Here is a 26877-nt window from a genome sequence, read left to right as displayed (position 1 = left end):
TGTGTGCAGGGGAGCCCCGTCTACCCTCTGAGCTTCCTGCAGACAAAACTGAGGACTGACTGTCTATTTCAACGGTTGAGTGGTAGCTGCTTTTCATAGTCACGTCTCCCGAGGTCATGGGCTGATGGGGTTGTGCTGAGGAGGCCCTAGTTTTGTGAGTAAAGCCAGGTGTCAGAGAGGCCTGTAGTGCATGCTTGGCTTCATGTTCAGGACTGAGGATTTGCCCCCGACTGCTGTGTACCTGGGAGGCCACTGCCAGGCCTGTAAATGTAACTCATTCAATAGTTCTTTCCTTCTCCACCTGGAAGAGCACAGACCTCTCCTCTCCCCTGCTTAGAATCCAGTTGGCACACACCCTCCTGTTTGGGGATGTGTGTGTATGTGTGTATATGCACACAGATTTTGGTTTCTATATTACTTTTGTTTATTAACCTAATTAATTTTTTGCTGCCTGTTTTCCTCAGCAAAGTTAATGTTTTGAGAGCAAAACACACTGGGTTCCAAAGTAGCATAACTGCTTCTTGATGATAAAATCTACCAGAATACCTGTGTCAGTTCCTGTCTATCTGTATCTGTTTGTCTATCTCTCTAGTTCACTTATCTGTCCAGCTTTCACCTACATTTCTGTCCTTCTAGGCGTTCCAGTGTAAATATAGACACAACTTTGTTGATATTTCTCTTTATTTAATGAACCACAATTTTTTAAACTTCATTTTAGACCAGTGTTGGGTTAAGCGTGCAGTTGAGAGGAAGCAGCAGAGGTTTGTCTTTGTGTGCCCTGGCCCTCACAGGCACAGCCTTCCCCATCGTCTCTGTCCACGTCCTGCCACCCGCCCCACGGGGCACTTGTTCACAAACCTGCACTGAGGTCGTGTCACCCCAAGTCCACCGTTCACCTGAGAGTCCAGTCTTGGTCTTGTCCGTTCTTTGTGTGATGTACAGACGTGTAGTGACACGTGTCCCTCGTGGTAGCCTCAGAGTGTCTCCACTGCTGCGCTCCCCTGGCTCACCCCCTCCCGCCCCAGCCCTGGCCTCGGCTGAGCTTTTGACTGCTGCCATAGCTTTGCCTTTCCCAGAGTGTCCTATAGTTGCAGACACACAGCATGCAGCCTTTTTAGATAGGCTTCTTCCCTCACTAATAGGCACGTGTTTGTCCACGTTATGCAATCGGTTTTCTCCCCTGCTCTGACTGTTGTTTCCCCACCGAGCGCGCACCTCCGTGTCAGCGTTCTGTGGCAGCCGGGCGCTCCCTCGCACGGCTCGAACCTCATTTAGCTAATCCTCTGTGGTTGGACAGCTGGGTGGCTCGGCTTTGCCTGTGTAAACAGTGTGACAGCGAACATCCTTGAAGAGCCTTTTTTTAAACCCACTTGTTTGATTATTGCCTGAGGAGACATTCCTCTGTGTGGAATTGTTGGGTCAAAGTTTGTGTATTTTTGAGGGGGTGTGTGTGTGTGTGTCTATGTGAGGGCTTGTGATACATTTTGCTGAATTATATGACTGGATTTTAGTTACCTTCCTCATTCCTCACTCAGTTGGCTTCCAGGATCCTCAGGTAGGAACCTAAACTCATTTCAATATTTGTGAATGATTAGGAAGGGAGCTCTCTTCTAGGCAGGGACTTGTGGGAGATAGCATCTGGTATGCCCAGAAATTGTGCTGTGGGTGGCGCCCTGTGATGAGATACTTGGAGGACGTGGGGAGCATAGGTTACCTCTGCTGGGGAGAAGAGCACATTCTAGGGGTTTATTTGAATTTCTCTCTGCAAAACAGCTCTATATTTTGTAGAAATGGGATTATTAGAAGAGGTTTTCAGCACCTCCAACTGCATTTGGAAAAGGCTGTATTTCCTTTGGCTTGGTTGTAAAAGACAAGTAAATACCAAAAAAAAAGGTAAATGGTAATATTTTGCATTCCCTAGAGCATGCTCTGTCCTTTAAACTGAGTGTTCAACAGTAAATTATTTGATTCCTTCTAACAATGGCCCTATGTGGGAGGCATGTGTAAATTTCCATTAAGGGTGGATGGCATGGTAAACCCAGACTCTGAGATGTGTAATTTCTTACCCAGTCTGGGTGGGCCAGAAACCCATAGTGGGGCTTTACTGGGGAGTAAGGGTGTGTGTGTGTGGGGGGGTTACTGAGGGTGTAAAGAGGTTTGTCAAAGGCTTATTTACATGGGTTGGTGAAAAAGGGTTTGTCCTGCTTCCCTGTCTCCCACTCACCTTCACCATGTGGGAGTCACTTGCAGAGAGCTGGTGTGCACCTTGAATTCGGCTCAGCAAGTGGGCTGTTGAAAGCATCCTGAAATCAGAATGCTTGTTTCCTGAGTTACGTAGTTTCTCAGAAGGGACCTTAGAGACTCCTGGGGAAAGCTCCCTGTCCTCCTGTTAATTTTAAGGTCCATTTATAAAACCGGGAGCTGTGTTGAGCAGATGAATATGAGATGGAACTTGCCTATTCAAATTTCTTTTTTTTTAAAAATCAGATAGCCTTATTTAACCTTTCCGTGTCTCAGAGGTTGGTGGCCTTTGCCTATGGTGCCTTCATGGAAAAAGTTCTAAAAATAGCTCCTGTTTGTTGTTGAATAATGACTCGAGAGGGCGGATGGTAGACTTTGCAGCTTCTTTCAGTCAGCAGACTGGACCCAGGGCGGCCAGTCCAAAGGCAAAGGCTAGGCTTGAGCCTTCAGTTTGGCCTGGCTGCTGTTCGCTGGGTCTGGGATTCGTCATTGCTAAACAGAGCATGGCTGTGCCTCTCAGTTGCCCTCCTGCTCCTCACGTTTACTCCGAAGAGCCTCTCATTAACGCTGGGCTCGTAGACAGGTGAAGGCTGGCCTGACGCAGTACCTAGAAAGACTTTGGTCTCGGGTGTTCCTGAGCCACAGGCCCAGGAGTCTTCAGTCTCTCACAGCGAGATGAAGGAGAAGGAGACGTCAAAGGCCGCTTGAGTTTCCGTCTTCCTGTCTCCAGGGAGTGACACGGAGTGGCAGGAGGAGCCCCGGCCAGGCAGGGCAGGACCCCGGAGCTCCTGGTGCCTGTGGCCTTTCTGTTCTTGGTAAAATGAGGGGTTGGCTGATGTTCCTCCTCTGACTCAAAGAGGTTTTGTTCCTTGGTGTCTCTGGGCAGCTTAAACCAAGTAATAAAGCTGTGTTGAAAGAACTGACTCAGGAGGCCCCGTCCAGTCTTCCCACAGAGCTTTCCATGAGGCTCCTTGGTGATCCCTCAGCCAGATGTAGACATTCTTTCAGGCCCTGTGCGGGGCTGGGAGGGGGCTTCCAGAGCTTTTTCTGAAGGAGGGTTGAGGTGTCTAGAAAGGGACCATATGAGCTGATGTCACACTGGGCTGTGGCGTTCCCTCTCTGCCTCCTAGCAACACTGAGGGCTCCTGGAGACCCACCGTGCGGCCGCGGTGGGCGCTCAGAAGTCTGGTGCTTCCCGAAGCTCCGTTTCCCGTGCTGGGGTAGATGCTGCCTGGAGCCTGCCTGTCCTGTACTCGCCCTGCTCGCTGTCCTGGCTTCTCTGGGGCCGTCTCAGAGCGCCGAAGGCCTGTCAGCACATGGAGGGGGCTGCTCCTTTACAGAGAAAGGTTTTTTTTTTTTTTTTAATCCTCTCTGTTTTGTAACTTTTACACCAGGAAAGCCTCTAGGGTAATAGTGTCCATTAGAAGGCTACACACTTGGAGAGAATTACTCCAAGTTCTTCGTAGGCTTGCTTTCTCTTGATTTCCTTTTAAGGTTACACCCTTGATTTTAAAATCAGACTAAAAATATGTCAGCAAGGACATTTGTCTAATACCTCATTGTCCTTTCTTATTACTCAATGGAAAGATCCTATGGAAATTTAGTGATAAGAAACATTTGGTTCTATCTGAGGAACTGATGATCTTTCGTCCTTTTGATAAAGAAAATTCAGTAACTGGTCATCTTCTCCTTTTCACGTGAGCTGCCAAGAAACTTAGAGACAGGTGTGAAGAGTCTTTGGCCTTATTATTGGTGTATTACTAATATCCCCTTTCCATGGGTATGGTTTTCCTTAATTTTAATAGTATTGTTGGTTTTATGTCTCTTTGTTGGTCATCTCAGAGCCTTGTAAATACAAAGAGATAGGTGATGAAAAATATTTTTTTTAAGTTGTTAATTTTCAAAATAATTTTGTTTAGTTATTAATGGCTGTGTTGGGTCTTTGTTGCTGTGCGCCAGGTCTCCTCTCTGGTTGTGGTGCACGGGCTTCTCCTTGCGGAGACTTCTCTTGTGAAGTGTGGCCTCTCAGGCGTGTCAGCTTCAGTGATTGTGACCCGGAAGCCCACGCTCTAGAACTCAATAGTTGGAGCACATGGGCTTAGTTACTCTGAGGCATGTGGAATCTTCCCAGATCAGGGATTGAACCCATGTCTTCTGCGTTGGCAGGTGGATTCTTTACCACTGACCCACCAGGGAAGCCCCTGAAAAATACTTTATAAACAAACATATATACAAATAAACGGTAAATTACAAGGATTTCATGCTGTTAGAAAAATGCAAAAACTCAGAGAGAAAGGAGATTAGTGAAATATTTAAGAGCAGGGATGGATTCAGGAGCCAGACTGCCAGGGCTCAAATCCTGGCTCTATTACTTTATTGGCTGTGTGACTCTGGGCAAATTACTTAACCTCCCTGTTCCTCAGTTTCCTCATCTGCAAAGTGGGGATGGTAATATCTCTTCCTCATAGGGTTACAGTATTAAATGGATTAAAACCTAATAAGACCTCAAGGACTATGCCTAAAAAGAAAGAACTATGCCTATATGCCTAGTACATGTAAATCCCATATATATTTTATCTATTACTAGCAAATTACTGTTATCTAGAATTATTTTTTCTACCCCTTTGGAAATTTCACAATAGCATTTGATGACTTTTCTTTCCTTCCTCCAACTCTGATTTTTATTTATTTTTTTTTACAGATTTATTCTTGATCTACCAAGCCAACTTTTTCCTTGCGTGGTTTGTACCCTTAAAAAGAAGTTTTTTGTTTTTGTTTTTTTAAGGAGAAGGGGGGAAAAAAAGAGATATGCCCTCTAAGTTTGGAGTACCTTTCTAGAAGATAAAGAGATGAATGCTTCCTCATCTCAAGCTACTAAATGGCCCGCCTGGGCCAGATTGACCTATTTGGCTCAGCAGTGAGGGCTTCCCCCTAGTCTGTCACTGTGGAAGGTCAGTTTGCACCTCTGGGCTTTAGTATCCCTTTGGCACCATGGGGTCTGTTCCAGCTCATTGCTACTTCCCGGGAGCAAGGACTGGGTGCCTTCCAACCCCCCCAACATGCATGCGGTGGCCGCTCAGTAGGTACTTGCTGCACACGTGGAAGGATGGAGGGTTAACGCTTTTGCTCTCCCGCCTTGTGCATTTCTTCTGAGTTTGAAATAAGATAACTGAAGTTGAGAGTGGGTTTAGGAAGTTAGAAGAACCCTCAAATGGAAGGGCTTTTGATTCCTGTTTCTTCCTTGCTCTTTGACAGTGGCAAAACGCTGATAAAATCCAAGAGTTGGATGAAATGAAACAGCCCATCAGGGTCCCCTGCCATCTGGGTAGGTGGTGATTAAACACGGCAAGCCTCACAGGTTCCCTGGGAGTGCTGTCTGGGGTGATGCTGAAGGTGATTGTGCAGAGGGGCTTTGGCTGGCTTTTGGGCCAGCTGAGACCCAGCAGGGCAGCCAGGGAGTGCCTTTGAAAGCAGCACTCCCGAAGTTCTCATTAAAATACTTCCTCCAATGGGAAGAGAAACAAGCTAAGGCTGATAGCAGACACTGAACTATGAAATTATTGGCAATTAAAGCAGAAAAACTTGAGTGTGTGAGTTTTTTTTTTTTTTTTAACAGTGCCCTGTGGTTATCTACCTTTTTTCTTGGTGGTTAATTTCAAAGAAGCGTGATCTTTGTCTAATAGCCTGGCTGCCAGAGTTGCATATTTTTCTTTCATGACTATTCTTCTGCATTGCACAGGATCCTATCAGTGCCGGGATATTTTTCTCTGGACATATTTTGGCTCTGTTGGTGTCCTCCTGCACTCCATCCCCTCATCCATCCCTGAGAAGTTGGCCAGCATGATTCTATAGAGTTTCTTCTGAATTGGATGGTGTAAGAACTGGTTGATGTTATTCCCATAATGGTGTATCATGCTAAACTCTTAAGACCTGCACCTGCCTTGCAGCCCTTAGGAGATGTGAGTGAGGCAAGCTGGCCCACCATCTGTCTTTGGCCACTTCCTAAACCCATGGGAACATCTGATCGGTGCTGGAAGACCCCAGAAAATGATGAGCCAGCCTGCTGTCCATTTGGGTTTTCATCAGCCATTTTGCCGTGGGAAAAGTTCTTGCTGAATTCTGCCCAGAACCCTCAGAGATTCATTTCCAAACCATTCTCTCCTGTATTGTTTGGTTTGAAGATGGAAAACAATCTTATATTTGAGAGGCTAATATATTTTTTAATGAATTAATCAAATAGGTCAAGGTTGGCAACTATAAAGTGAAAGTCACTTAGTGGTGTCCGACTCTTTGCAACCCCATGGACTGTATAGTCCATGGGATTCTCCAGGCCAGAATACTGGAGTGGGTAGCCTTTCCCTTCTCCGGGGGATCTTCCCAACCCAGGGATTAAACCCAGGTCTCCTGCCTTGCAGGGGGATTCTTTACCAGCTAAGCCACCAGGGAAGCCCAGGAATACTGGAGTGGGTAGCCTATCGTTTCTTCAGTGGATCTTCCCAACTCAGGAATCAAACCAGGATCTCCTGCATTGCAGGCGGATTCTTCACCAGCTGAGTCACCAGGGAAGCCCAAGCCAAGGGACCACCACCTGTTTTCATAAATAAAGTTTTATTGCAACCCAGCCACTCTTATTTGCTCTGTGTCATCTGCAGCTGATTTCATGCTGTAATAGCAGCATTGAGTATGGTCACCCCTCAGTGTGGGGTTTGGTTCCAGGAGCCCTGCAGTTATCCAACTCTGATGCTCAAGGCTCTTACAGTTGGCTCGTGGGGTTGGTTGAGTCCAGGAGTGCAAAACCTGTGCATATAGAGGGCTGACTGTAGTTGTAGCAGAGATTGTAAGAAAGGCAAAGCCAAGTATTTCCTATATCAGGCTCTTTATAGAAGAATTTTGAACTCTTGATATGAGTTATGAGCACCCACTGTGTCCCAGGAGCTGTTTTAGGTGCTGGGGATGCAGCAGTGAACTTCCCAAAATCCTGACAGTGAAACGTGAGCAGACAGGGATACAATATGTCTATTAGTGATCAGTGCTATGAAAAAATAGAACAGAGGGCGTAGGGATTGAAATGTGGAGGAAATTGTTATTTTAGATGGAATTTTTCAGGCACGACCTTTATTGGGAGATACTGTTTGTGTGGAAACCTTTACTCCCTGGGGATAATGCTCCAGGTAGAGGGCACTGGGGTGGTAAAGGCCTGGAGGCAGAAGCTTGCTTGTGTGAGGAGTGGCAGGAAGATCCAAACAGGGTGAATTAGCAGAAGGAGCCAAAGTGAGATAGGCCGATCACCTAAAACTCTGGTAAGGACGGGAACATTGATGCCGCGTGAAAGGGGCACAGGGTTGACAAGACGTACGTCTTAGAAGGACCACCAGCTGCTGTTTGCCATGGAGATTGCAGAAGGGAGCCTAGTTAGGAAGGACCACCAGCTGCTGTTTGCCATGGAGATTGCAGAAGGGAGCCTAGTTAGGAAGCTGCTCTGGTTGTCCAAATACCAAGTTGATGGTGAGGAGGTGGTGAGAAGTGGTTCGATTCCAGATGGGTCTTGAAGGTAGAGCCTGTAGGATTTGCTAAAGATGGGGAGGGGGGAGTATGGGAAGAAGAGAGTCCAGAGAGAGGCCCAGGTTTTGGCCCGAGTGTCTGGGAGCCTGTTCCCTCTGATGGGGAAGACAGACAAGAACAGCTTTGCAGCTGGAAGCTAACCTTTGGAAACCTTTCCACTTTGGATACAAAACAGTGGCCTTTCTTTTTTCTTAAACAAGCTGTTGATAATGAGTGTTGCATCTTATGGTTGTTTTGACATAGAGGGATTGAGGGAATATTGTAGGGACCATCTTTTGAGCTCTTCTGTGCCAAGCACCAAAATCTGAATTAGTTATCTTTTGCTGTGTAACAAATTACCCTAGAATTAGCAGCTTAAAATAAACGAATATTTATTGCCTCACAGAGCCTCTGAGAGTCAGGAATCTGGAGTGGGATTAGCTGGAGGGCTGTGGTTCAGGGTCACTCGTGAGGTTCAGGTCAAACAGTCGGTCTGGGCTGCAGTCGTCTGAAGGCTCAACTGGGACTGGAGGGTGTGCTTCCAAGTTCACTGGCAGGGCTGTTGGCTGGAGGCCTCAGTGCCTGTCTACCGTGGGCCTCTCCAGGGGTCCTCACAGTGTTGCAGCTGGCTCCCCTGGAGCTTGACAACCCATTTCCTCTAACTCTTCCAGTTATCTCTTCTAGGTGTGGCTCTTTTTGTTGGTTTGTTTGTGACCACACTTCATGGCTTGCGGGATCTTAGTTCCCCAGCTAGGGATCCAAACATGGCCGTGGTAGAAAAAGGACCAAGCCCTAGCCACTGGACCTCCAGGGAATCCCCATAAGCTCAGCATTTTAACCTGGGCTTCCAGATGAAGAAACTGAGGCTCAGAAAGTTGGTTACATGGAGGCCAGCAATTAGACTGGGATGCCATCTCTGACAAGGTGGATTCCAACCTCATTTTCTTTTCCAAAACCCCCAGGATTGCTTGTTTTTCTGATGCTGTGGTTTATGATTGATGCCAGGAACCCCTTTGGGGTCATTATCTTTCACTTGAGTTGTCTGATGATGCTGGTGTGGTCCATGTTTAAAAATCATCATGTTGTCTGTAAAGCTCACTTTGTCTTCAGGCCTGACTCCCAGCCCCATTTTCTTGCCTCTGTCTCCAGCTGCCATGGCTGGGGTGTCTCAGAGGCTAGGTCTGTCCTCTGGGAAGCCCCATGCCTCTGTGTCTCCAGCTCACTGAGGTGCTCCCTCAAGTTGAGAATCCCTGGGGGCCATTCCTGTGGTAACCGCCCCTTAGCAACAAGCAGTGGTGCTGTGCTGTTGGTTGGGTACTGACTTGGGTTGGGGTGGGGGGGGGGAGGTTCCTACTTTTTATCCCGGATTGGTCTGTCAACAAGCCAAAACTGTGTCAACTGCCACCACCTCCTCTCCAGAAATAATGGTGGTTAATATTTTTTTTTTCCAAATTAGAGAATGAATGCCTGCTTCATGCCTTTCAGTTTTAAAACATATAGAAAAGTGTAAAAAAGTTCATAATCCCACCACTTAAGACAGACAACAATGTAATGTGTTGGTGTGTTAGCATTTTGTGTGTACATGAATATTTAAAAACAGAATTGGAATCACTGGGGTGCTTGTATATATGTGTGTGTGCATGCGCACTTCTGTTTTCAGCTTTTTTCACTTAATTGTGCTTTATAATAATTTTCACATGTCATTAGATGATTGTAAAAACTTGTTTTTTAATAGCTGCCTAAGTGTTAGTTGCTCAGTTGTGTCCAACTCTGTGATCCCATGAACTGTAGCTTACCAGGCTCCTCTCTGTCCATGGAATTCTCCAGGCAAGAATACAGGAGTGGGTTGCCATTCCCTTCTCCGGGGAATCTTCTCGACCCAGGGATCAAACCCATCTCTCCCCCACTGCAGGCAGATTTTTTACCATCTGATCCACCAGGGAACACAGATGTGATTTAAATGTATCCTTACTGCCAAGGATGAGGTGTGTAAGGATTTAATTTCATAGCCTACAAGATAGCAAAGGGTAGAGCAGAAAACGGGTATAGCTTGGAGTTAGACAGCCTGGATCTGAGACCTGATTTACCAGGTTAACAGATTATTTAAATTCTAAGTCTCAGTTTCCTTATCTGTAACCTGTGGATAACATTATGTGCCTTATAGCTGTGAGGACTAAATGAGATAATGCCTGTATAAATCTTAGCAAACTGCAAGTTGTGTTATTTTTGTTCAAGACCCTGTTTCTGTTTCTTCCAGCTCAGTCTTCCAGACATCCCACACTCACTTCCAGATGTCCCACACTCACTTCCTGATGTCCCACACTCACTTCTAAATGTCCCACACTCACTTCCAGATGTCCCACCCTCACTTCCAGATGTCTCACACTCACTTCTGGATGTCCCACACTCATTCCTTGGGAATCAGTTTTTCAATGTTTGTTTGCTCTGGGCATCGTCCATAGAAGACCCATTGAAGGCGATTATGTTTACATTGGGCGGGGGTGGTCAGTCTTACTTAACTAGGTTAGATGATGGTCCCTTTGGAGAGCAAAGAGCTGAGCATGGCAAATGGTGGTCCTAGGAAGTTTTGACGATAGAGGGGGTGTTGGGAGCTTGGGGCAGGCCCAGGAGGCACTGTGTGTGGCCGGTGCTGGAAGAGGTGCCCAAGGGGAAGTTGATGCCGCCCATGGTTTTGGGGTGTTGTTAGCTGTGGACATCAGTGGTTTCCAGTTAAGTGGGCAGGTGGTCGCCAGGGCAGGATGCCCGTGGGAGGGGGAGGGGGCAGAGAGAGCCTTGCCTGGGAGGGGTGCAGGGGCCACCGGTGGAGGTGGGCAGAGGGATGCTTTCCTTGGTGAGGAGCGTCCTGTACCTGCCCCTCCCCTGCGTTCTGGGCTGGGGCTTCTCTGGAGGGGTTGGGGCAGGTTTTGAGTTTTGCAGCTTTTGAATTCAGAGAGCGGAGGGAGAAATCAGAGCCTGTCTCCGCGGTCTGTTGCGATGGGGGTGCACTTGTCAGCACGTGTGCACCACTTTGGTTTCCTTTGCTCCTCTTGTCTATGTCGGTGTTGAACGTAGGTTTCATGAGAGGAAGGCTTGCCTGTCTCGTTGGCCCTGCACCCTCAGCGCCTGGAGTGCCGGTGCTTGGTCCCTGGGCATGGAGACTGGAGGTGCTGAGATGCTCAGCCAGCCTCTGCCTGGGGAGCTGGCCTGGCTTTGCACCAGCCCAGGGATGCATCTTGCCTGCAGGCCTCACCCTGCTGCTGGGGCAGAAACCTCTCTTCCTCATTTTGGCACTGAGAGCTTTCTGTTCCAGGCTGCGGGTTCAGGACATGCCACTGAGTCCTACCACGGGCAGATGATGTGTCCTTCCGGTGAGATTGCCCTCTGCCTTCCCTGCTGCCACACCTGGGAGGCCACTGGGTGGGCGAGGAGACCCACCCACACCTTGCCCCTTTGTCCTCCTCGCTGCCTCTGCAAGGAGAGTCCTTTCTCTTGTAATGTGCCTGGCCTCTGAAGATCCTTTCCGGATAAATTTGGCTTGTAAGGGGTGCCAGGCTTAAGTTTTCAGGCTGCTCGAGAAGAGGGGGGAATGGTGAGGGGGTGGGGAGGGGGCCTTGGATCAGACTTTTCTTCTCTTTTGTGGCTTTTGGTAGAAAATCACGCATGTTAAAATAAATGATGCAAATGTCTGTATTTTATGTATCAAAGAGACAAATGGCATAAATGCAGATTGTAGGGTGCCCCTCAGATCTGTCCATCACAGGGAGCTCCTCCAAGCGGCAGGCCGTTGCGGCGGATGGAGGAGCCTGGCTTGGCTCTGGGGCAGGCTCCAGGGGGTTGGCATTTTTAGGTCATTGTCTCAGGGATCAATTCAGGACCTGCTTCAAGGCCAGTTAGTTTTTCCAAGTGTTTCATCTTACGAGCACACTTAACAAAGTAAAAGCCGTCTCCAACTCCTTGGGACTGATCTGCATTGACCAGCCTTCAGCTTCCGCCCCTGCTTGTGGGATTCTTTCTCTCCTGGCTCAGGAACTGGCATGTCCGGTGCTCCACGCCTGCCTGCCTTCAGTGTTTGGTGCCCACGTGTCCTGGCTGTGCTCTCATGGACTGGGGTCCATGGTGGAGGGGGGCTGGTAGAGTTTCTCAGCCTGCCTTCTTTCTTACCCCCCGTCATGGCTACTATGGCCATTTTTTTCCCTCCCAGGAAAGATCCTTCAAGCATGTGCTTGGGGATGTGAGCGTGGCCTTCCTGTGCGTAGAGCTGCAGCTCCATCGCCAGGTGAGGACCGCCAAGACTTCACAACTCTAGGCACCTCTTCCAGCTTTCCGTGGTCTGTGCTCCATGTGATTTGGACCCTGGTCTTCTGGAGAGTAGGGTTCCCAGGTGGCGCTAGTGGTAAAGAACCCCCCTGCCAATGCAAGAGACGCAGGTGACACAGGTTCGATCCTTGAGTCAGGAAGATCCCCTGGAGGAGGACATGGCAACCCACTCCAGTGTTCTTGCCTGGAGAGTCCCACGGACAGAGGAGCCTGGTGGGCTACAGTCCAAAGGGTCGCAAAGAGTTGGACACGACTGAAGTGACTTAGCACGCACACAAGCATGTACGCACACACTTCTGGAGGGGACTGTAAAGGAGTGCATTCTTCCCTTTAAAGTTGTGGGCCTACTTGAAACTGAGTTTTGGAACCCAGCCCTTTGCATCCAGGTGTGTGTGTGTGTGTGTGTGTGTTTAAAGACATCATCATTTATTTATTTAAAAAAAATTATTTATTTTTATTGGGATATAATTGCTTTACAATGTTGTGTTAGTTTCTGCTGTACAGTGAAGTGTGTCAGCTATATGCATACATATATCCCCTCCCTCCCACCCCTCTAGGTCATCACAGAACACCAAGCTGAGCTTTTCTGTGCTTTATGGCAGGTTCCCGCTAGCTATCTATTTTACACGCTGTAGTATATATAGTTTGTTAGTTTTAGTCGCTAAATTGTGTCCAACTCTTTGTGACCCCATAGACTGTATGTAGCCTACCAGGCTCCTCTGTCCCTGGGATTCTCCAGGCAAGAATACTGGAGTGGGTAGCCATGCCCTTCTCCAGGGCATCTTCCCGACCCAGGGATCACTGTCTAAGCCACCAGGGAAGCCTGGTAATGTATATATGTCAATATATAATCTCCCAATCTCCTAATCTCCCAGTTCATCCCACCCTCCCCTTCTCTTCCCATTGTGTCCACATGTCAGTTCTCTATGTCTCTATCTGTACCATTTTTCTAGATTCCACCATTTTTCTAGATTCCACATACTTACGTTAATATGCAGTATTTGATACTCTCTTTCTGACTTTGTTGTTGTTCAGTTGCTAAGTCGTGTCCAACTCTTTTCAGCCCCATGGACTGCAGCACGCCAGGCTTCCCTGTCCTTCACTGTCTCCTGGAATTTGCTCAGACTCATGTCCATTGAGTCGGTGATGCCATCCAACCATCTCTTCATCTGTTGCGCCCTTCTGCCCTCAGTCTTTCCCAAGCATCAGGGTCTTTTCCAGTGAGTCAGCTTTCTGACTTACTTCACTCTGTATGACAGATAGGTATCGGTTCTATCCCTTGCTTGCTTGCTGACCTTGTGCAATGACAATAAGTATTTCTTGAGTGTCTGCCATGGGCCAGCTCACCTTAACTCAGCAATGTCCCATGTGGTCCTCATAGCAATCAGGTGAGAAAGATTTCGTTTTATGAGCCTTCATGAGGCCCAGATAACATGCAGCCAGACACGGTACGTCAGCATCCAAATGTATGGAGTCTGTTGACCCCACAAGTAGACAGCCCCGGCCTGCTGACGGCCCCTGGCCCCAAGCAGCTCAACCACTCTGCTGTGATTTGCTGACTGTACCAAAGGCCTTTGAGATGGAGATACAATGTCAATCCTGCAGGGCTCTTTGGAGGCTAAGAGATGAAATGTAATAATGGCACATAGGAGGAGTCCAGCAAATGTTAGTTCCCTTCTTTTGTCCCCTTGGGGAAAGGGGTTGGGGCAAGAGAAGACAGAGGGACATTCATGCCCTGCTTGGCAGCCTTGGTGGTTGGGAGGAAAGGACCAGAAACGGAAAGCGTGGGGGTCCCCCTCTCTGTGGCAAGTCGTTTAGGACATGGAAGTCTTCCCAGAAGTGTCCTGCAGCCTTCCGGGGTACTGGGTGCAGTGGGGAAGCTGCTTCCAGGAGAGAAGTTTGTCGTCGGCAGTGTTGCTGAATAGACACTCGAGTCTTGCCGGGACAGCTGGGAGCTGGGCCCGGGAGACGCAGTGTGCGCCCTCTGCCCCCGTTCCCGGTGTGGGTGCACGCAGGCCCGGCCTCTGCTCAGGGCTGCAGTGCTGCAGGGTTGGCTCCCCGCCCCTGGGGCTGGTCCCCACGATTGGGCCAGGCAGGGACCTCACAGGCACAGGGCTCTCCTCCGAACCTGGACTTGCCTTGCTCCCTGAACACACCATTCCATCCTGAGGGAGCCAGACAGTACGGAGAAACTGGTGGCTACACCGTAGAGAGAGTCAGGGGTGGCCTGGGAGAGGGTGTGGAGTTCCAGGCCTGGTGTGAGGAAGCTCTTGGACTTCTTCCCAACTCTCTTTTTGCTCCTGCAGGTGGCTCAGGTAAGGAGGTCAAGTCAGGACAGAATCTGGAAGGACAGGTAGATGGGGGACGAGGCCAGGAAGGTGACCCATGGAGCCTGTGAGGGTTGCAGCAGTTCAGACCCCACCTGAGACCTTGGAGTCAGAATCTGCATCTTAACAAGCTCCCCTACGTGATTCCTGGCCCTGGAAGGGCTGAGCCTGTCCCTGACTTTGGAGCCACAAGGAACTAGGATTCTGCTCTCCCACACACCCACCTTAAAAAAAACTAAAAAATAATCATGTGTTTGGGGCTTCCCTGGTGGCTTAGACGGCGGAGAATCTGCCTGCAGTGTAGGAGACCTCAGTTTGATCCCTGGGTCGGGAAGATCCCCTGGAGAAGGGCATGGCCACTACCCACTCCAGTATTCTTTCCTGGAGAATCCCATCGACAGAGGAGCCTGGCGGGCTATAGTCCATGGGGTCATGAAGAGTTGGACACGACCAAGCGATTAACACACACACACACACTCACTCACTCACTCACATGTGTTTAAGAGACTGAAGTCAGTTTAGCTGAACTGAAACAAATGAAGACAAAATGGAACAAAGCCCTGCCTGGTGCCTGGTGAGACGTGGAGTGGGGTTCTTCCTCGCATGGTCTTCCCATCCTCACCTGGCTGGGGACCTGCACCACCTCAGGGGGAACACCGCCTGTTTGTCGGTCTGTCCGTCCTCCTCTGTTCTCTTCCCCTGGTGTACAATGCTGATGAATGACTTTGGAGCGAGTGTTTGTAGCAAGTGGAAGCTCCGGGTAAGTTGCTTTGTGGGCCACGTTTGCTTTTCTTGGTTGTATTGTGGACCTTAATGTGCTTTTTCTTTTCTTGCTTTATATTTTGGGATAATGGCAAAATCACCGCTCATGGGCACCACCACCAATAATACACAAAAGCCCTATGAAAACAGCTTTATTTGAGCACAAAGTGCTTGGGATTGAAGACCCCCAGGGATCACCCCCGTGGCTCCTGTCTCCCCTCTGCCCTCAGCCCCTCCCTCCCTGTCCTCGTTCTCCTTCCTTCATTCAAACTTGCAGTGGAACCAGAGTGAGCTACAGATTGCCCTATTTTCAGCTGATTTGCATGTTAGAGAGAGCAGAGTAATTGGTGTTTAACCAGAACAAAAGAGGATCTGTTTTCTAAAAGAAAAAGAATTTTTGAAGTAGACCCTACTGCGTCTATTGCCTTTGTCTTTCCTCTCATTACGAGTTGAATAGGATGGCCCTGAAATGAGGCTGTGGGAGATACTGCTTTGGTTGTCATGCTTTTTGAGCTAATTGGTTTGAAAATTATATTTGATGTGGATCTGAGGGATGTTGGCAAAACACCTCATTGGGGCGTGGACGTCCGGTTCCCACATCCGCAGGAGGATCGGGCAGGAAGACATGGTGTTGCAGTGTGGTTCGTGCTCCGATGGGCTTCCCCTGAGGTAGCGATCCTTCTGTAACCCCTGGATTGGACTTCTGTCCTCTAGGATGGGAGGAAGCCTGTGGGTATTGTTGAGGGGAGTTTTGGAGGGCAAAGTTCAGTAGAAACTTCCTTGGCTGATGTTTGACTTCTAGGGAAGCAATGTCTAGTCATTACTCTGTGGGAATTTTACTGAGGAAGGGAAGTTGGAAAGTATCTTTTTCCCCCGCGGTCAGAGGGAGAAGATCTAAATCTGGACCCGGAAATTGGCAGCATATCTGGTGGAAACCTCTAGATCCTTTTTCTGTGTAGAAATCGTTTCATCAGCTCACAGACTCCTGCAGGAGTTTTCCTGCATCTATGTTCTTATGTGAAACTTGAATGAGATTTGAAGACTTCCAGTAATGTTTCAGTGACCACAAAAATACCTTTAAAAATTAAAAAAGTAAAAGAACACGATAGAAACTTTGGAAAACAGAATGAGAGAATGAGTTGGAATTGTATCACTCTTGACAGCTACCATTTTTAATTTTAGTATATTACCCACTCCTTTGTCCTTGTAGTTCTTATACACACACACATTTTGAAATGATCCTGAAACAGTTTACCTTAGATTGGGACTTAAACCTATGTGCGGGGACTCAAACACAGCCAAAACCCTGCCTGGGGACTTGAACCCACATGGCTGGGACTCGAACCCAGCCAAAACCCATGGTACCTGGTTTCAGGGCCTAATAAAGCTCAGATTCTTGATGTCTTATCGCAGAAAGAATTCAGTGAGAGACAAAGGGATAGGTTCAGTTCAGTTCAGTCGCTCAGTCGTGTCTGACTCTTTGCGACCCTATGGACTGCAGCACTCCAGGCCTCCCTGTCCTTCACCCACTCCTGGAACTTACTCAAGCTCATGTCTATCGAGTTGGTGACGCCATCTAATCATATCAACCTTTGTCTTCCCCTTCTTCTTCCACCTTCAGTCTTTCCCAGCATCAGGGTCTTTTCTACTGAGTCAGTTCTTCACATCAGATGGCCAAAGTATTGGGAGTTTAAGCTTCACCATCAGTCCTTCCAATTAATCTGGAATATTTCCACAGCTTTTCTTTGCTTTTCATGATATTGCTGTTCATGAAGGCTATAATCTCGTTTTTCTAGGAAAGCATTCCTGTCTAATATTTCTTCACAAAGCTTCACTGGTGGCTCAAACAGTAAAGACTGCAGTACAGGAGACTTGGGTTCAATCGCTGGGTCAGGAAGATCCCCTGGAGAAGGGCATGGCTACCCTCTCCAATATTCTTGCCTGGAGAATCCTATGGACAGAGTAGCCTGGCAGGGATATGGCAGGGGTTCAGCCCATGGGGTCGCAAAGAGTTGGATACAGCTGAGCATCTAATACTTTCATTTTCACCTTCCTGGCCAGGACACTATATACGTATGTTTGTGTCCCTCTCAGGAGGACCTCTCAGGAGCTCACAACTGGAGGCACTTGGGGTCGGTCCATCTGCCTCTCTTTGCTAATGTTAATTTTGATTCCTTGGATCAAGGTGCTGTTTGATATTCTTCACTATGTAGTAATGAGGTTTCCCCTTGTAACTAAGAAAAAGTCTGTGGAGAGAACTTTGAGACTGTGGACTTCATCAAAATTTCTACTGAGAGTTAGCATTTGCTGCTGATTTTTGCCTCATCTAGTCTTTATTCTGGTGGTTGCAAAACTACACTCCCTCCTTGCTTACCACTTGTCATTCTACTCTAAACAAAAGCCCTTCCCTCTGTTAATCTGTTTATTATGGGTACATACTCACAGAGTCCTCTTTTTTCAATGACTTCTGATCCCTTATGGTATCTAATTATTTTGTGCTCAAATTCTCCCGGGTTTGGCAAGTCAGAGGCCTTTCATTCTGGTTCCCCACATATTTTTTTTGAGCCCTTCTGTACTCTCTGGCACAAAAAGATGTTCTAGGCTAACCTTGTGTGCATCCTGTTCCAGCCATGGAGTTAGTCATTCCTCCATGGAGACGGTTTCTTTTTCCGGGAAATGGGTTTAGACACCCAACTCTGAATTGCTGGGTGTGTTCAGTGCTCCTGGAGTGCCTTCGCTCATGGATACTGTGGGTAATTACTTCTGTGTCTCTTCAGTGGAGAGATCCAGGAAATACATGAGTGTAAAGTGCACACATGCCCATACACACATATACATATGGATGTATGCATACATAATACACACGCATATTTTATTTTATTCTTTTTTTTTTTGGCCACAGCCTGCAGCATACATAACTTCCCCAACCAGGGATCAAACCTGTGCCTCCTGCAGTGGAAGCACATACTCTTAACCAAGGGACCACCAGGAAATGATGGGTTCACACCACAGCTGCATCCAGTCCATTTGCACAGGTGCTTTCTTGCCTCCTCCAACCATCCTTGGGTGGCGCTCCTTCCGCAGACAGCAGGCTGTCTCTCCACATCAGCCCACTTATTGGTTTCAGTTCAGTTCAATTGCTCAGTTGTGTCTGACTCTTTGCAACCCAATGGACTACGTCACATCAGGCCTCCCTGTCCATCACCAACTCCTGGAGCTTGCCCAAACTCATATCCATCGAGTCGATGATGCCATCCAGCCATCTCAATCTCTCTTGTCCCCTTCTCCTCCCACCTTCAATCTTTCCTAGCATCAGGGTCTTTTCCAATGAATCAGTTCTTCGCATCAGGTGGCCAAAGTATTGGAGTTTCAGCTTCAGAATCAGTCCTTCCAATGAATATTCAGGACTGATTTCCTTTAGGATGGACTGGTTGGATCTCCTTACAGTCCAAGGGACTCTCAAAAGTCTTCTCCAACACCACAGTTCAAAAGCATCAATTCTTTGGCGCTCAGCTTTCTTTATAGTCCAACTCTCACATCCATACATGACTACTGGGAAAACAGTAGCTTTGACTAGATGGACCTTTGTTGGTAAAGTAATGTCTCTGCTTTTTAATATGCTGTCTAGGTTGGTCATAGCTTTTCTTCCAAGGAGGAAGCGTCTTTTAATTTCATGGCTGCAATCACCATCAGCAGTGATTTTGGAGCCCAAAAATATAGTCTCTCACTGTTTCCATTGTTTCCCCATCTATTTGCCATGAAGTGATGGGACCAGATGCCATGATCTTAGTTTGCTGAATGTTGAGTTTAAAGCCATCTTTCTCACTCTCCTCTTTTACTTGCATCAAGAGGCTCTTTAGTTCTTCTTAGCTTTCTGCCATAAGGGTGGTGTCATCTGTGTATCTGAGGCTATTGATATTTCTCCTGGCAATCTTGATTCCAGCTTGTGCTTCATCTAGCCTGGCATTTTGCATGAAACATTCTGCATATAAGCTAAATAAGCAGGGTGACGATATACAAACTCAACAAACTCTTTTCCCGATTTGGAACCAGTCTCTTGTTCCTTGTCCAGTTCCAACTGTTGCTTCTTTACCTGCATACAGGTTTCTCAGGAAGCAGGTCAGGCGGTCTGGTACTCCCACTCTTTAAGAATTTTTCACAGTTTGTTGTGATCCACAGTCAAAGGCTTTAGTGTAGTTAATAAAGCAGAAGTAGATGTTTTTCTGGAACTCTCTTGCTTTTTCAGTGATCCAATGGATGTTGACAATTTGATCTCTAGTTCCTCTGCCTTTTCTAAATCCAGCTTGAACATCTGGAAGTTCACGGTTCACATACTGTTGAAGCCTAGCTTGGAGAATTTTGAGCATTACTTTGCTAGCGTGTGAGATGAGTGAAACTGTGCGGTAGTTTGAGCATCCTTTGGCATTGCCTTTCTTTGGGATTGGAATGAAAACTGACCTATTCCTGTCCTGTGGCCACTGCTGAGTTTTCCAAATTTTTTGGCATATTAAGTGTAGCACTTTCACAGCATCATCTTTTAGGATTTGAAATAGTTCAGCTGGAATTCTGTCCCCTCCACTAGCGTTGTTCGTAGTGATGCTTCCTTAAGCCCACTTGACTTCACACTCTAGAATGTCTGGCTCTAGATGAGTGATCACACCATCATGTTTACCTGGGTTATGAAGATCTTTTTTGTAGAATTCTTCAGTGTATTCTTGCCACCTGTTTTTAATATCTTCTGCTTCTGTTAGGTCCATACCATTTCTTTTATTGTGCTCATCTTTGCATGAAATGTTCCAATGGTATCTCTGATTTTCTTGAAGAGATCTCTAGTCTTTCCCATTCTATTGTTTTCCTCTGTTTCTTTGCATTGATCACTTAGGAAGGCTTTTTTCAATCTCTCCTTGTTATTCTTTGGAACTCTGCATTCAAATGGGTATATCTTACCTTTTCTCCTTTGCTTTTCACTTCTCTTCTTTTCTCAGCTACTTGTAAGGCCTCCTCAGACAACAATTTTGCCTTTTTGCGTTTCTTTTTCTTGGGGATGGTCTTGATCCCTGCCTTCTATACAATGTCACGGACCTCCATCCATAGTTCTTTCAGGCACTCTGTCTATCAGATCTAATCCCTTGAATTTATTTGTCATTTCCACTGTATAATCGTAAGGGATTTGATTTAGGTCATACCTGAATTGTCTAGTGGTTTTCCCTACTTTCTTCAATTTAAATCTGAATTTGGCAATAAGGAGTTCATGATCTGAGCCACAGTCAGCTCCTGGTCTTTTTTTATTGACTGTATAGAGCTTCTCCATCTTTGGCTGCAAAGAATATAATCAGTTTGCTTTCAGTATTGACCATCTGGTGATGTACATGTGTAGTGTCTTCTCTTGTGTTGTTGGAAAAGGGTGTTTGCTATGACCAGTGCGTTCTCTTGGCAAAACTCTATTAGCCTTTTCCCTGTTTCATTCTGTACTCCAAGGCCAAATTTGCCTGTTACTCCAGGTATCTCTTGACTTCCTACTTTTGCATTCCAGTCCTCTGTAAGGAAAAGGACATCTTTTTTGGGTGTTAGTTCTAGAAAGTCTTGTATGTCTTCATAGAACTGTTCAACTTCAACTTCTTCAGCATTACTGGTTGGGTCATAGACTTGGATTACTGTGATATTGAACAATTTGCCTTGGAAACGAACAGAGATCATTCTATCATTTTTTGAGATTGTACCCAAGTACTGTATTTCAGACTCTTTTGCTGACTATGAGGGCTACTCCATTTCATCTAAGGGATTCTTGCTCACAGTAGTAGATATAATGGTCATTTGAGCTAAATTCACCCATTCCAGTTTTAGTTCACTGATTCCTAAAATGTCAGTGTTCACTCTTACCATCTCCTGTTTGACCACTTCCTATTTACCTTGATTCATGGACCTACATTCCAGGTTCCTATGCAACATTGTTCTTGACAGCATCGGACTTTACTAGTTTGCTCAGTTCTAAATTACATCGAAAACAATTGGAATTGCTTGTTCCTCCACTACCAAAAACTTATCATAGAGAATTCAGGATTTGTTTGCAGTTCTTTCCCACCCTCACCCCCGCCACACACACCTCCCCCAGCTGGAAGCTGAGGGTGTAGAGTTGAAATCCTCAAATATTGTGTTTGTAACTCGGATTTTGTGGTTAGGCTTTGGTATTCCCATAGCTGCCTCCATATCTACCCTCCTGGCTTATCTTTGTTTATTTTTGAAAAGATAACCAGATGTTTGTATGTTTTCCTATTTCCTCTTCTTTTTCATATGAAAGGTAGCACAGTATATAGTCTTAAAAACTTCTTACTGTTTTAAAAAATTGCATAGTCAGTTTCAATTTTATAGCAGAGTGAGTCAGTTACACACATACTTACCTCTGTTCTTTTTCATATTCTTTTCCCTTATAGGTTATTACAGATATTGAGTAGAATTCCCTGTGCTATAAGTTAAATGCTTTCAAGACCAAGTATCCCTTCTTTTGTTGTTGTTGTTTGAATCATTAATTAAATATTACATAGTGCCCCATTTATAATAAAATTCAAATAGAATATACAGAGGGTCCAGTGTGTGTGTGTGCATACATGGTGCACTTTAAATTTACTCTTTTTTTTAATAAATGTGTTTTTAAAAATTATTTCTTGTTTTATTTTTGTATTTTGGCTGCCCTTCTCTCCGTTGCCCAGGCTCTTTGCCTGGGAGCGCCGGCTCTAGAGTGCACTGGGCTCAGAAGTTGCGGCTCACTGGCTTGGCTGTCCTGTGGCACGTGCGAACCCAGTTCCCCGACCAGAGATCAGACCCGTGTCCCATCGAAGGCAGGTTAACCACTGGACCATCAGGGATGTCCCTACTCTGGTTATTTTTAAGATAATGTCTTAAAAATTTTAGGCCCCATTGTCGTTTTATCTAATACTGCTGCTGCTGCTGCTGCTAAGTCGCTTCAGTCGTGTCCGACTCTGTGCGACCCCATAGACGGCAGCCCTCCAGGCTCCCCCGTCCCTGGGATTCTCCAGGCAAGAACACTGGAGTGGGTTGCCATTTCCTTCTCCAATGCATGAAAGTGAAAAGTGAAAGCAAGGACACTCAGTCGTGTCTGACTCTGAGTGACCCCATGGACTGCAGCCTACCAGGCTCCTCCGTCCATGGGATTTTCCAGGCAAGAGTATTGGAGTGGGGTGCCATCGCCTTCTCCATTATCTAATACATACCTGTTATATTCCTGTCTTTGTCATGGAGTCCAAAAGGGAAAACTTAGCAGCATTTTACTGTAGCCGATTCCTTAATTAATCAGCCAACAGTCCATACTCCTTTTCCCATGGTCCTGGAAATGAGTTACGACAGTCCTGGCTTTTCCCACTTGTTTTTAATATTGCCAGAGATGATGATGATGTGACTGACGTGTTCTGGACTTGCATTCTGGAAAGGAAGTGGGAATTAATGGAGTACTCCACAGTGTACCCTCTTATCAGAATTTGAATTATGAGACTTTTGTTCCAGAAGAGCTCTTTTAAAATGATCTTAACTATTCCTATTTTTAAATAATGAATGTCGCATTATAGTAGCTCTTTTCAAATTCTAAGAGAAGAAAAGGAAAATGTTCACCCATCCTCCTCGTGAGTCTCCTTGCTGTGCAGCCCTGTCCTGGTGGGTGCAGACCCTTGTGTGTGGATGTGATTCTGCTGCAGCTGTGGGGGTCGTCTGTCCCTCTTTCCCCACCAACGCTTTTTTGTTAGAGTTGTTCTGTCTTCACAGTTGTCAGTGGGCTGTTCAGGGAGGTCACCTCTCACGAGTTCTCCCTGTGGCAACGTCCCACTGACCTTCTGCCAGGCCCCGGGCTAGCTGTGAGGACCCAGTGGTTAGCAGGAAAAGTGCATTTGGTTTTTGCCTTCTTGGAGCTCATGGTTCACTTGTAGGTTGTGAGCACAGTTGCTTTGTGCTTTGCTGCACGTCTGACCCTTTCTTTCCTGTTCATGGATGGATGTGTCGCAATAGAGATGGGGTGATGCTTCTCTAGGAAGAATCTAGAATCTGCTGTACCATCATAAATGCTAACCTCCTTGCACACCTTGGTGCTTACTAGGGCCACAGGAGACTTGCAGTGCATCTCGCGTCAACTTGGACACACCTGTGGTGATAGGTGTGAGTATGGTTGGATGAAGGGCTGAGACGTGGGACACAGTGGGAGATAGGTGGGTAGTTACAGACCCCTGAGCTGTCCCATCGGACTAGAGGCCACACGTCAGTCTCTGGAATTCAACAGTTCAGGTCACTTTTGTACCCAAAAGAGATGACCTGCAGGGGCATGGTAGGTAACATCCCTAAGTTGGTGACCCTCTGCTCTCCACATCACATCTCCTCTAAGAATACTCTGGCTTCTTAACTTTCTGCTCCACCTCAGTTAGGAAGAACCTGATATTGTCTACGTTTGTGCATGTTAACTTTGCCAGGTAAGGCTTTCATCTCAAATTATGGAGGGCAGGTGCAAAAGGGGGCGACAGAGGGTGAGATGGTTGGATGGCATCATCGACTCAATAGACATGGGTTTGAACAAGCTCCGGGAGATGGTGAAGGACAGGGAAGCCTGGCGTGCTGCAGTCCATGGGGTCTCAAGGGGTCAGACACGACTGAGAGACTGAACGACAATGGACTGAAAGGCTTTGTTTCTAATGTAGAGGCTTGGAGTCCTGGCCTGCAGACTAAGGAGATATTGGGGGCACAGAGATGCCTTCTTAAAGTTTCTAAAATAAGAGCCGTGTCAGGCTGTCTGTCTGTTGGGGTTCCTCTCTTTTCCTCTGTCTGAGGTTGAGAGACCCAGGGTGAGGGGTCCAGGCTGTTGTCTGTGAGCCCTCCTTCCGCCTACTGTTGGGCTCCCCCTCTGCCTATCATCCTCCCCCTTGTGTGGGGTTGTGTCTGTGTGCACGCGTGCACGTGTGTGAGCTCAACGAAGGGGGGTCTGCAGGAGCAGGCCTGGAGAGTGAGGCTCCCGGGAAGAGCATGGGAAGCGCAGAGCTTCTCCATTTGGCCCAGTTGGGGAGTAACATTTAAATCTTCTTCTTAATTAACATTTATGAGTGATCCTGACAGTGATTAAAGCAGTGCGGGGAAGCTCTGACAATTTGAGTCCATCATATGTACTGGGGGAGGAAGAAAGGAGTCAAATGGAAACATTTGAAACTCTGCTTTAGAAGCGTGAATAGTGTGCGTTGGTGTCTGAGTGCCATGCAGTGAGCTGCAGTGGTAGAAATCATCTCATAGGCTCGTGGATGACCTTTGATCAGTTGTATCGCAGTGGTCGGTGGGTGCACGTGTGTGCTTGTGTCCTGTCCCATCTGCTTGCCGCCCAGGAACAGCAGAAAGAGTGAGCACACTGGTCACGGTGAGCTTACCAAGCAGATGGACTTCAGAAGTCATTCTATTGGGATCCTTTCAAAGCCCATTTTAGGAACATGCACACATAAAAACCCAAAGGAGTAGGGGTAGGAAGCCAAGAAATAGTTTGTAAACCTGAGAATATTCTGGAATGCAGTGATACACGAAAATCTCTTGAATACACCCTTTTGGAAGAATAAAAACACGTCTAGTGATTCCAGTCGATGTCATCCGAGTGGATTCTTGCTGACTGATGCCGTGTGAATTATAAATGAACCATATGGAACCACTTTATATTAAGTAACTTACGTGTTCCAATGATAGTTATTTAGGTTGTAATCTCCTCAAAATCTGTTGTTAATGACTGGTGTGTTTTCACCTGAGGTTGGTTATGCTCCAAAGCCTGTTGTTAGCCGTGCCAGGGGTGCGTGTGTGTGTGTGTGTGTGTGTGTTTTCATAGAAGGATATTACTGTGAAACCATATTTCATGGTCTGGCTGCTTTTTTCCCCCCTTAGATTTTAGACATTTCTCTGGAATAGCTGTTTTAGGCATTATGTTTATTTGTCCTAAACGAGTGCCAGTTTTCAGTTTGTCTAAGGAAGGGATGTGTCTGAAACACATGGAGTGTTGGATGGAATCACCGTGTGACTGGCATTTGGAGCCTGCCCGTTGCTTCAGGATGAAGTCCAAGCGCCTTAGCTCTGCTCTGAGTTGCCTGGTCCCGCCTTCCCAAGCCCTGTCGCTTGTTCTGCTCACACCCTGCTGTTCAGAGCTGCCGTCGGTTTTCCTGACGCTGCTGGCTGTCGATGGTTCTGGGCTGCCGCTGGGCTCCTTGGCCGGCGAGGTCTTGCCTCCATCTTGCTTGCTCCCTTATCTTGTCTGGTCTGCGAGCTTCTCCCAGCCCTCCACCTCCTCCCGTCCTGGGAGGCTGGGTCTGTCTCTGTCGATGCCCACAGCACCTCAGGCTTCTTGTTCACACCCTGGATCGTATCAGCCAAGGTCCTGTAGGGAACAGTTGCCTCACGGGAGGGAGCTGTAGGAAAGGTTGAACAAGGGGACTGTTTGCAGAGGTATAAAGAGGGTAAAGGCTCAACATGGCGTGACGGAGCATCCGGGGTCATGGCAGTCCAGGCCGTTCCTGCCCCTCAGGCAGAGGGGCGGAGGAGGGAGCCGTGACCGACTGGGATGAAGTCGTGAGAGGGGTCCCCAATAGGAGTGGTGGCAGAGGAGGAGCTGAGCATCAGGGGGTCAGATCCCACCTCCCCCTTCCCACCTTCTGCCGGCATCTTCTCTCGGCCAAACCCCGGGGAGCCCCGGAGACCCATTTTGCAGAGATCAGGCTCGTCAGGCACTGGGCAGAGGGAAATAGCTGCATAGTGATGGTTCTGGAGGGTCAAACAGAGCACCGCCAGCACATGAGTACGTCCTCCAGTGAGGGCATAACTGCAAGAAGGGCATCTACCACCTCGGCCTCATTTCCGAGTCCGCAGGGCCTCTTGGAGTGGGACGGGGCTTTGTCCCCTTCCCCAGGCTCCAGCAGTACCTCCCAGCCACAAGCACACGGTCTGACCAGGAGCGGGGCGCCTGTGTAGCCGCAGGACAAATTCCGACCCCCTCCCCTGTCCCGCTGGGAAGGTTGTCCCTCTGAAGCCCTTCTGTCTATGAAGGCTGGAGCCCCTGCTCCCCAGCTCAGTGCTTGACCCGAGGTGTGTGCTCAACATGGGGTGCTGATGGGAGGAGGGGATGGGTGGGTAGGTGAGTGAGGCAGCAGCAGAAGGAGAAGACAGGTGTGAAGAAACACCGAGGGGAAAGTGTGATGCCTTCTCTTTGTGAGCCTTTCAAATGCACACGGTGCAGGAGGCGTCTGTCTGAATGTAAGCCCAGGAAGGTAGGGCTTTCATGTGTTTTTTTTTCACTGTTGCGTCCCCCGTAGTAGGCACTCAGCAGGTGTTTGTCAAATGAAGGGACCTGGATGTGAGTTCGTGGCAAGTTTCCTTTGGAACTTCTCTGTGCACCCACCCATCATGAATCTTGGGCCACCATCTCTCTTTGGGGACCTAAGGCCATTTTGGTAATTTTTCCAAAGTAGAAAAATCTGTGGCTGCTTTTCCTATTTATTCTTTAGATTTCTGGACTTGAGAAGTTGGGACAGAGGATTGTTAAGTTTGCACCTCTGGCCTTGGAGAGGAAGTAGGGGAGAAAATCAGATTTTAAGACTTCTGTGAAAAGAGATGGAAGGTAGCTGAAGGGGAGCCTTCTTTTGTTCCTACTGTGCATACGTCTGTGTGGCTGTGCCCA

General features: G+C 47.4%; 1 protein-coding gene and 2 long non-coding RNA genes across 17 annotated transcripts in view; 2 read left to right on the top strand and 1 right to left on the bottom strand.

The window, feature by feature from the left end:
• MSI2 (musashi RNA binding protein 2) overlaps positions 1-26877 on the top strand; it is a 403404-nt gene that overhangs the window by 69466 nt on the left and 307061 nt on the right. The gene's annotated exons all lie outside the window — the stretch shown is intronic.
• On the bottom strand, positions 664-4220 carry LOC145543530 (uncharacterized). Its single transcript, XR_014080760.1, has 2 exons — positions 2225-4220; positions 664-1316 (listed from the first exon to the last, which is right to left on the bottom strand). It is a non-coding gene; the product is annotated as an uncharacterized LOC145543530 (long non-coding RNA).
• Positions 3193-6862, top strand: LOC145543529 (uncharacterized). The gene is made up of 5 exons (XR_014080759.1): positions 3193-3587; positions 4943-4982; positions 5497-5566; positions 5981-6115; positions 6657-6862. It is a non-coding gene; the product is annotated as an uncharacterized LOC145543529 (long non-coding RNA).

This window comes from Giraffa tippelskirchi, chromosome 3, assembly GCF_054371585.1.
Source record: "Giraffa tippelskirchi isolate mGirTip1 chromosome 3, T2T-mGirTip1v1.2.pri, whole genome shotgun sequence".
Classification (NCBI taxonomy): Eukaryota; Metazoa; Chordata; class Mammalia; order Artiodactyla; family Giraffidae; genus Giraffa; species Giraffa tippelskirchi.
Note: the sequence above shows the minus strand (reverse complement) of the source record. Positions and strands in the feature narration are given on the sequence as shown.